We start from the raw sequence: 8,662 nt of genomic DNA, 5'->3' as shown, positions 1-8,662 counted from the left end.
TTGCACCTGGTGCCCTTCATAACCAGCAATGGCAGCAGATAGTCCTTTGAATTCAACCTCCCCATACAAAAATGCTTCCTTACTTTCTTTAGAACTTTTATCAACATCCTATCAACTTTAGTAACATCCTATTGACTTTTACTTTTTAGTAACGTTTGTCAAAAGAAAGTTGGTTACTTCTTTTCTAACTTCAGTATGTAAAAAGAAAGTTACTAGAAAGTTAAGACACACTATTTTAACTTTTTAGAAACACGATTCAATAGGAAGTCAATAAAAATAATTATGTTCTTAAAGTACATAACCCAAGTTACAAAACATGCATGAATATTATTCAATGAGGTTATAATTATTCAGTGAACATGGCTGGTGCAAGACAGTCTTGTTTCATGGACAGGTGTAAATTTCCACGATTTTCAATCAACTTTCTAGTAACGCTGGTCACTAGAAAGTTGTTAAAAATGATTTAGTGAAAAATGAACATATATAACAGCATCTGAACTATAAATGAATATGCAAAGACTGGCTGCTTTTAAAAAAAATGTTTTTTTTCACAGTAACTGTTTTCCTCATTTTTAATCAACTTCCTAGTAACAGATGATAGTAGAATGTTTATAGAAAAAAATTGCTTCTAATACCGGACGCTAAGAGGAAATATGGTCTCACCAATTCGAGATGAGGGCACGTATTCTCGAAAACACGACAGCTAATGCCATGGGAAGCGTGTATATGAGCGGTGATCATGAATTTGTGCTTAGTAGGTGTCAAAGAAGCCCGTAGGCCATGCACCATAGCACTAGACGGAGCTGCACGGACGGCGCGCTGATCGGCTCGTGTTCGCCAACTAAAGCGGGAGACACACGGTCCGGTTCGGTGTCCGATCCGGCGTCCGACGCGCCGAAACTGCAGCCCGAATCGAGGTGTTTTGCCGTGCCGAAGCGCCGGTTCGGACGTCCGGCATGCGACAAGCCGGGCAGATTTTCATCGTCCGACGTGTCCGACAACTGCACCGTCGTCTGGCCGCAGCCAATGGCAGCGCGGCTGGCATGTGACGTTCTCTGACGTTCCCTCCACGGAGGCGGTGCTGGCTGGCCGGTTTCTCGCAGTTATTCTTTTTCCTTGCCTGCAGCAGTTTGTTTCTGACATGAAATAGTTACCAGTTCAGTAAAATTATCTCGAACGTGTGCCTGTTATGCAAACCAGCGCCTTGTACACTAGCACTAAGCTACTGGTGAGATCGGGAGCCGTGACGCGAGGGCATTTCGCGAGCAGACATCACACACCGACCGTCTGGGCGAGGCCGCTCGCTTCGCTTGCACGTTTGCCCTTCGCAACGACTGCGTCGAGTAAACCAACTGTATTTAATTACGGCCGACCTAAGTGTACAGTGTTAATTGTTTTGGCAAAAATAAGCACTCTTCGACGAGCTCGGGCTGGATCGCAAGCACCGTCGGCTGCAACGTCCGCCTAGCTATGCCTACCGGCCCTATCGCTGGTTTTAGCGGAGCCGTCAGTGGACAACGCGCCCGTCGCGAAGTGTTCTGTCACTCACAGGGGCATAATTTTATCGACAGCGCTCGCGTAATGCGAAGCAGTGTTGTGCAGAGTTGTTTATATTGCGTTTCTCGACGTGGATATGAACTCAAGCTGGGGAGCTGGATGTGGGCGGAGCTTACGCGCCGCTCATGCCGTAGCATGCAGCGCCGCACGTCGGATCGGACACCGAATCGTACCGCGTGTGTCTGTATAGCTCGCTCATGGTTCGGCTGAAGTCCCCGTATACTCTTTATAAATAAGGAAGCCTACCTAGGCACTGTAAACTCAACGATTGGGGCCTAAATGCTTCTCCGCCTCCACTACGGCTTCCTTTGGGTGACAAATTCTGATCTCGAAGGCCGTGCTTTTGCAACCTGCATGCACCTGAAGCAATTGCGAATCTTGAAGGCAACATCCGCTTAGTTTTTATTATATATACATTTCCTTAAACTTCGTATCACAAAGTACAAAGTACACACTTTTGGACCAAACAAATCTATTAAAGGACTCTATCAAATGTTATTAGGAAAAAACACGCAATTTTTTCATTTAAGATACATTTTTCTAAAAAACCGCAGAGTGGCGCTACTGCAGTATTTGTTTCGTCGACACACCACGTTGGTTGTAGTAAATGCTCCTTGCAGTAAGGTGGTATTTGAGTTATATTTTAGAAGTGCCTAGACAAAACGTGCTCCTTGTCGTGTGCAGTAACCATCCCAAACCCTCCGGACTCGTGTAACGCCATTAGTTCGCCGTGTGTTTCGAGCGATCCACCAGTGTCGTCAGTGAGTGCCCTAGTACAGCGCCCGTCCGAGCTGCCTTTGTTCTGCCGAGCTGCCTGCCCGCGCTCTCGTGAAATAGTACTGGGGCTTCGAATCGTAGTGTATGGAAGACTGTTGAAGGTTGTGCTTTTGTGGAGCTGGAGTTCATCGGAAGTTCTACAGTGCTTGCGCCAGAGAAACGTCGGTGCCTCTGTACCTGTTAGACGAAGGAGCGTTTGGCAAGTCTTGAAAGGTAAGCAAGTTTGGCGCTTGCGCGCATTCTTGAAGCTTATGATTTACGTAATGAGCGTTGTGTAACTAGCTAGAGCAAAGCGCTTTCCTATCGTATGTTAGCCATGTTGCTGTGCACATTTAGCAAGCAATTTCACGAAAGCTTCCTCTGATGTTAAAGCGTACTTGCATTCTGCTACCCGCCTTGATTGCTATGCCTGAATGGGCACACAATTATGAAAATACATTGAAAGTTGGTGTTCGTTCGGTAGTTTCCTGGCAAGAAGTTATTCGCTATATGGGCATTCCAGCAAGTACAGTACATGTGTAATGTATGCGTCGATGTGTCATGGGCTTCGCGCGTTGACACACGATTGCTATGTTTGACGCTTAAGCAGATAGAAGCTTGTATGGAGATTTTTGTATGTATATAGTTCGGTTTGGAGGTCCGTGTCGCGAGAACCTGTGTGTATTGTTTATGTTCTTGAGTGTCTTCGCGTATTTGTCTTCTATGTTACAGAGCGGATATAGGCCGATATTACAATAACGAGGTGCATTTTTAATCTAGACATTTCAATCAGACGCCGGCCTTTAAGAAAGACACACCAACCAAATCTTAATAACGATATGTCAGCTCTTGCAATCGTAGGTTACGGCAGTGCGTAATAATTTGAAGACTGCGATTTTGTAGCGATACTTACCCCTCGATTCTATATCACTCTTCTCGCCCACCGCTAACGGCCGGCAGCTGCAGTACGTAGCACGGGCCGGGGCGTCGGTCAGCCTACTAACGAATAGCGAAAAGGAATACCATCGCTACAAAATCGCGGTCTTTAAATTATTACGCAAATTTTGTGCACAATGAGATGTTATAAACACACCTTGCATGTACATGAAAAAAAGGTTTGCAACAGAGATGACATATATGCATGGGCACATATATGTGTCAATAAAATACTCGAGCCTCTTTCTGCCTACAGAAAAAGAAGTTATGTCTCCTCGAGGGCATGGCTGCTTGTACTAATGAACCTCTAAGGGAAAGTTTTCTCTAATCCCTATTTTTGATATCTAAATGCTTATGTGGCATGTACAAACTGCTTGCATCACTTTCTCATTGGGATGAGCTGTCTAAAATTTAATTTTCAGTAATAATTGCAATAATTAACTCCTTTCACCTGTGTTCTAATGACTAAAGTTCTATGCTTCTACCTTGAGAAACCTTTTGTGAAATTAGTTTGATGAGGCCCAATATACAGGGCTTTCTAAATTGAAGGTATCTGTACCTATTAAAGACTATGCTAACTATGAAAGTGCTGCTTGTGTATGTGGTTTATTCACTCTGTCAGACAAAATCTTTACACCCAAGTGCAGTCAGTAAATTGAAAACTGCATGTCTGCAAGGGGAAGTCAGAATTGTATTTGAAGACAATTGCATCTTGTTTGAAGTTCTCGAGCACTTGTGTGTCACTAATCGAGCACAGCTTGGCCCAATACTCGGTGAGGCTTGAAGCTTTCAATGTCTGCTAATCACTAAAACAGCACCAGATCTCACTCTGTGTCAAGGGGTGGCACACATTTGCTTCGTTCTAGGCAGATGCATGTCTTTCTTTCGCATTGAAGTTCCCAATACTTTCTAGTCTTACGTAAAAGTACACAGCTCAGTACAATGCATGTATGGTATACGTAAGGCTGCTTTGTTCTCTAAACCGAATCAACAAGAAGCAGCGACTTCCGTTTTTGCAAACCTTACCCTACTTCCTAACCATTCCTTGATCAAACGTGTATAAAATGAATCTGTGGTTGTTGTATTCTTTCACAGGTAGACATCGGTGACGGTGTATACGTTGAAAAGGGCCTGCTGAAGAGGCTGTGCCTGGATGCTAACAACTCAGGCTTTCACTTCGCAGAGGGCCTCCTTAAAGCTCCTTTTTCAATAGAAGACGTTGAAGGAGGTCCTTCTTTGGGCGGCTGTCAAATGCCTTCCACAGAAGGATCCGTTGCATTCCAAGAAGGTCGACACCATAGTAGGTATGTGTGTCACAAAGAAGCATCTTAATATTCTTTGTGCAGTTTTCAACAAAACTCCTTTCATGGCAATTTCAGTGCTATCTTAGGGTATACTCCTTTCTTTCCTGCTAAAGTAGCTATTAACCTGATTATAATAGCATATTATAATGCAAACTTTGCCACCATAACTAGAAAATTGTCATTACTGTTGGCATATGTATTTTTGTGATAGAGGCCCTGGTCATATGAATGCACTGATAATATATTCTGTCTTGTGGAAAGCTAACATGTTTAGTAACAAGCTCACTTTGACAATGTCTGCCTGCACAGCAAAGGCATTTTCTAATCTTGCTGTAGAACGTCCATAATGCCTGTTCAACTGCTTACATGTTGCTTGTATCATTTCGTGGTTCTTAAGTGCAACACAAAAGTCAACTCTTCTATGTACCTGTGCCCAAGCAAAGCTGCAGCACAGTTATGACTGGCACCTTGCCTTTCCTAAGATAATTCACACATGAAACTTCCATTTACTGGTCACAGTACGAATATCGAAGTTCATTAAACTGAAGTTGATTTACAGCTTTTGTTTGTAGATGACAATTGGTATGATAGAGTTTATGTGTCGTGCATCTGTTGGTGTTACGCACTTCCATCACGCTCCCAGCTTTAATGCACTAATTCAGTCATTTCATGCATTTTTAGGACTTTGCACAAAATAGGTGGAGATGTTTAGAGCTCACAGGGTTGAAAGCTTGTCTCTTGTGCACTTCCTTTTTAAGAAACAGATGCATGGTGTGTTGCAATGTCACTGTAGCAAAACTAATATATTGCCTTTTTTCTTCTCTTTTCTAGACTACACAACGCAACATTTCAGCCTACTTCCAGGGCAGCTGGAGAACTCGTCCTCCTTACTAGCCCGGGGATATTAAATGGATGTGTTCAAGCACAAATGGAAACCTGTCTTCTTCTGTTGCATGCCACACCTAGCCACTTGGCAATCACTATTCGCCACAGACAGATAGTTGACAGGATGTTACTAGCAAGTCGTTAGAATATATAAAGGTGGTTAATAAATAGTCGCTGCACAGTTTTTAGGAAGCAAATAAAAATTTTATTCAGAGATAATCAAAGCTTATTTTTGCAATATATAATTGCAAAAGTAATTACCTCTGAATAAAATTTTTATGTACTTCCTAAAAACTGTGAAGCGACTATTTATTAACCACCTTTATACATCCTAACGACTTCCTAGTAACATCCTGTCAACTATCTGTGGCGAATAGTCGACAGGATGTTACTAGCAAGTTGTTAGGATGTATAAAGGTGGTCAATAAATAGTCGCTTCACAGTTGACACTTTCTAACGACATAAGATAATAAGCAGTCGGTAAGAATTCTATCGACATTTTATATCTATACTTTCAATTCAATATCGGTGGCCAATAGTCGGTAGGAGGTTACTAGGAAGTTGTTACGGTGTCTAAAGACGGTTTATAGAATGTCGATAGGTTCTAGTAACGTTTGTCTAAAGACGGTTTATAAAATGTTACTAAAAATTTTTGTAAGGGTCACACGAACTTGTGCGGAGCCCAGGACGTGTAATTCCTTTGCTGACCATGTGCGCAAATCGAGCGGCTCACATGAAAGTCACGAAGTGTTTTTCTTCCACATTCTGTAGTCCGTGTCCTCGCTTATGAGGGAGCATGCCGTACCTGTGTCCACCTCAAACTCGACTGGCTTTCCCTGCACCATCAAGTCCACGAGGAACTTGGGGCAGTGTGTACGTGCACTCACTGTGTGTAGCTTGCAGCTGGATTTGCTGACAGGTGGTGGGTTGGCACTGGGTGCCCGTAGCTGCTAGTTGTCGGAGCGTGGTTCCGTGTTTTTCTTTTTCTTTGAAATGCAGGCACGCTCGATGTTACCTTCTTTGGAGCAGAAATGGCACTCGGCTGTTTTCAATTGGCACGTTTCAGGGTAATGAAAGCCGTCGCATCGATAGCAATGTCGTGCTGTCGTACGCTTGCCTTCTGGCTTGATTTGCGACGTCCTGTTAATTTCCCCCGAGTTTGCCACTTCCTTGATATCTCGCTGATGCCTTGACGCACTTTCCGCTGACAGGGCTAAGTCCACAGCGTGTTGAAATGTCAGGCTTTTTCTGCGAACAGCCTCTGTCGAAGATGTTCGTCCCAGACGCCGCGGACGAACCTCTCCCGGAGCATCACGGCATAGTTGGGTTCGCTGCTGAAGCGGTCGTTTGGGTGTCAGGTGACGTCGTCGATATTGTAGCCGAAGGCAGCGCTCCGAAGTTGCAGTCGGCGGTCAAGCTTCCGAGGGCCGCAGCGTAGCTGCTGATCGACTCGTCTGGCCATTGGTCGGGTCTTTGAAACACGTACCGGCTGTAAAGCTCGGATGTCCTGGTGTCGAAGTGCCGCCCAAGAAGTGTCACTAAATAATTGAAGTTGACTTCTCTCGGGATCTTCGGCGCTATCAGCGCGCGCACAAAGTGTTCGAAAGTGTCGGCTCCACAAAGTGTGAGGAGAAGTGTCCGCTTCTTAACTTCGTCGCTGACGTCGCTCGCCACGAAGTAAAATCGAGGCGCTGGATCCACAATTCCCATGATTTTTCCGAGAAAGGCTCGACAGCGCCGTGCATTCGTCCTATAGCCACGGTCTTAACAACGAAAACTTATCCGCTTCGCAACTCCTGCCTCATCGCTAGTGTTACGTACGGTGTCTGGCCCCGTTCGTGAAAGGAGTGCGCATCGGTTGGTGGCACAAAACAGACTACATTTATTTTCTACAAAAGACGCAGGTGAGAGCTGCATGTGTTCGAGAGGGCAAACTCTCGGTCCCTGTCCGGTAGCCGAGACGCTGAGGGCGACGATGAAGGATTCCCAGAACTCGACTCGGCATGGGGTCGCTTCCCGTTTATTCCGCGCTGGTACTTTGTCCAGCCGAGGAGCGGTGGTACGTCGCTTGTCCACAACACACACAGTGGCACAGTTGCATTTTTGCGCGCACAATTGACAAGGACACAGTGAAGGGGACACACACGAGCGCTTACTCACAACTATTTCATTTTCGGAAATATATAGAACATATATACCTCAGCAATCAGCGCTGAGCATGTGCTGAGCATATCAGTAAAACAGAAACAGATTAAAAAAACAGATTAAGAAGGTTGAACCAGTATTTAAAGAAGCGAATTCATTTTCAGTGATTACAACCGATGGTTGGCTTATGCATCTTTCAGCGCACTTTTTCATATGAAGCTGTGCTAGCTTTCGCTAGCACAGCTACAAAAAGTGCGCCATCGCACCATACACAACCGAGCACATAGTGACGCATGTTGTCGCAACATTATGCGATAGCAATAAATAAATAAAAAAAGCGGCACAGATAAGACGACTGCACAGTCTTCCAAGGGTGGGAAACCACGTCAACGCCACACACATGCAGGACAGAATGTGACAGTGCAAGTGTCGCGTTTTCACCATGACGCGGAAGCTTCAACCTACATCGACAAAAATATGCCAGTGTGGCCTGCAGTTGGCGATAGTTGCAGACTTCGAACAGTGTTGCTCTGCGCACTGCCGAATGTTTGCTGGCTTTCAACAGACGTCGCGTCCCCAAACCGAAGTGCGGATGCAGGCGCATGCGAACCTCTCGTGCTAACTAATAATAAAATAACTAATAAGACAGCAAACGTAATAACAAAATCCCGGCATGGCGCAAAATTTTGCTGGTCGCCAGCACACGAGACTTGTCAACTCGCTGATGCATGTTGCCAGTAGCTGGTTACCTATTTGGACAACCAGAGGGCGCATGCGAACCGCACCGCATCATGCGGTTGAAGCGTAAATGCAATTTTGTGACCGATCGCGACGACAGCACGTTTTTCACGAACAGCCTGCATGCGGTGCGGCGTGCTGCGATGGGCGGTTTGAGCGCAAATCGGCCCTTAGCGCGCTGCACCATAAATGTGCTGGATATATACGGCTTTTCAAAGAACGCCTTTCCCGCCGACGCTTTAGCGAGCAGCAACATAAATGTGCTGGGTATGTGTCGCTTTGCAATGAACGCCTTTGCGAACAACTGTTTAGCGAACTGCGCCAAAAGTGAGCTGGGATGT

General features: G+C 45.2%; 1 long non-coding RNA gene across 1 annotated transcript; it reads left to right on the top strand.

The window, feature by feature from the left end:
* Nucleotides 1–2,144: 2,144 nt before the first annotated feature.
* Nucleotides 2,145–5,575, top strand: LOC142576690 (uncharacterized). The gene is made up of 3 exons (XR_012826924.1): nucleotides 2,145–2,547; nucleotides 4,345–4,553; nucleotides 5,385–5,575. It is a non-coding gene; the product is annotated as an uncharacterized LOC142576690 (long non-coding RNA).
* Nucleotides 5,576–8,662: the final 3,087 nt, after the last annotated feature.

This window comes from Dermacentor variabilis, chromosome 3 (genome assembly GCF_050947875.1).
Source record: "Dermacentor variabilis isolate Ectoservices chromosome 3, ASM5094787v1, whole genome shotgun sequence".
Taxonomy (NCBI): domain Eukaryota; kingdom Metazoa; phylum Arthropoda; class Arachnida; order Ixodida; family Ixodidae; genus Dermacentor; species Dermacentor variabilis.
This window is presented reverse-complemented; position numbering and strand designations above follow the sequence as displayed.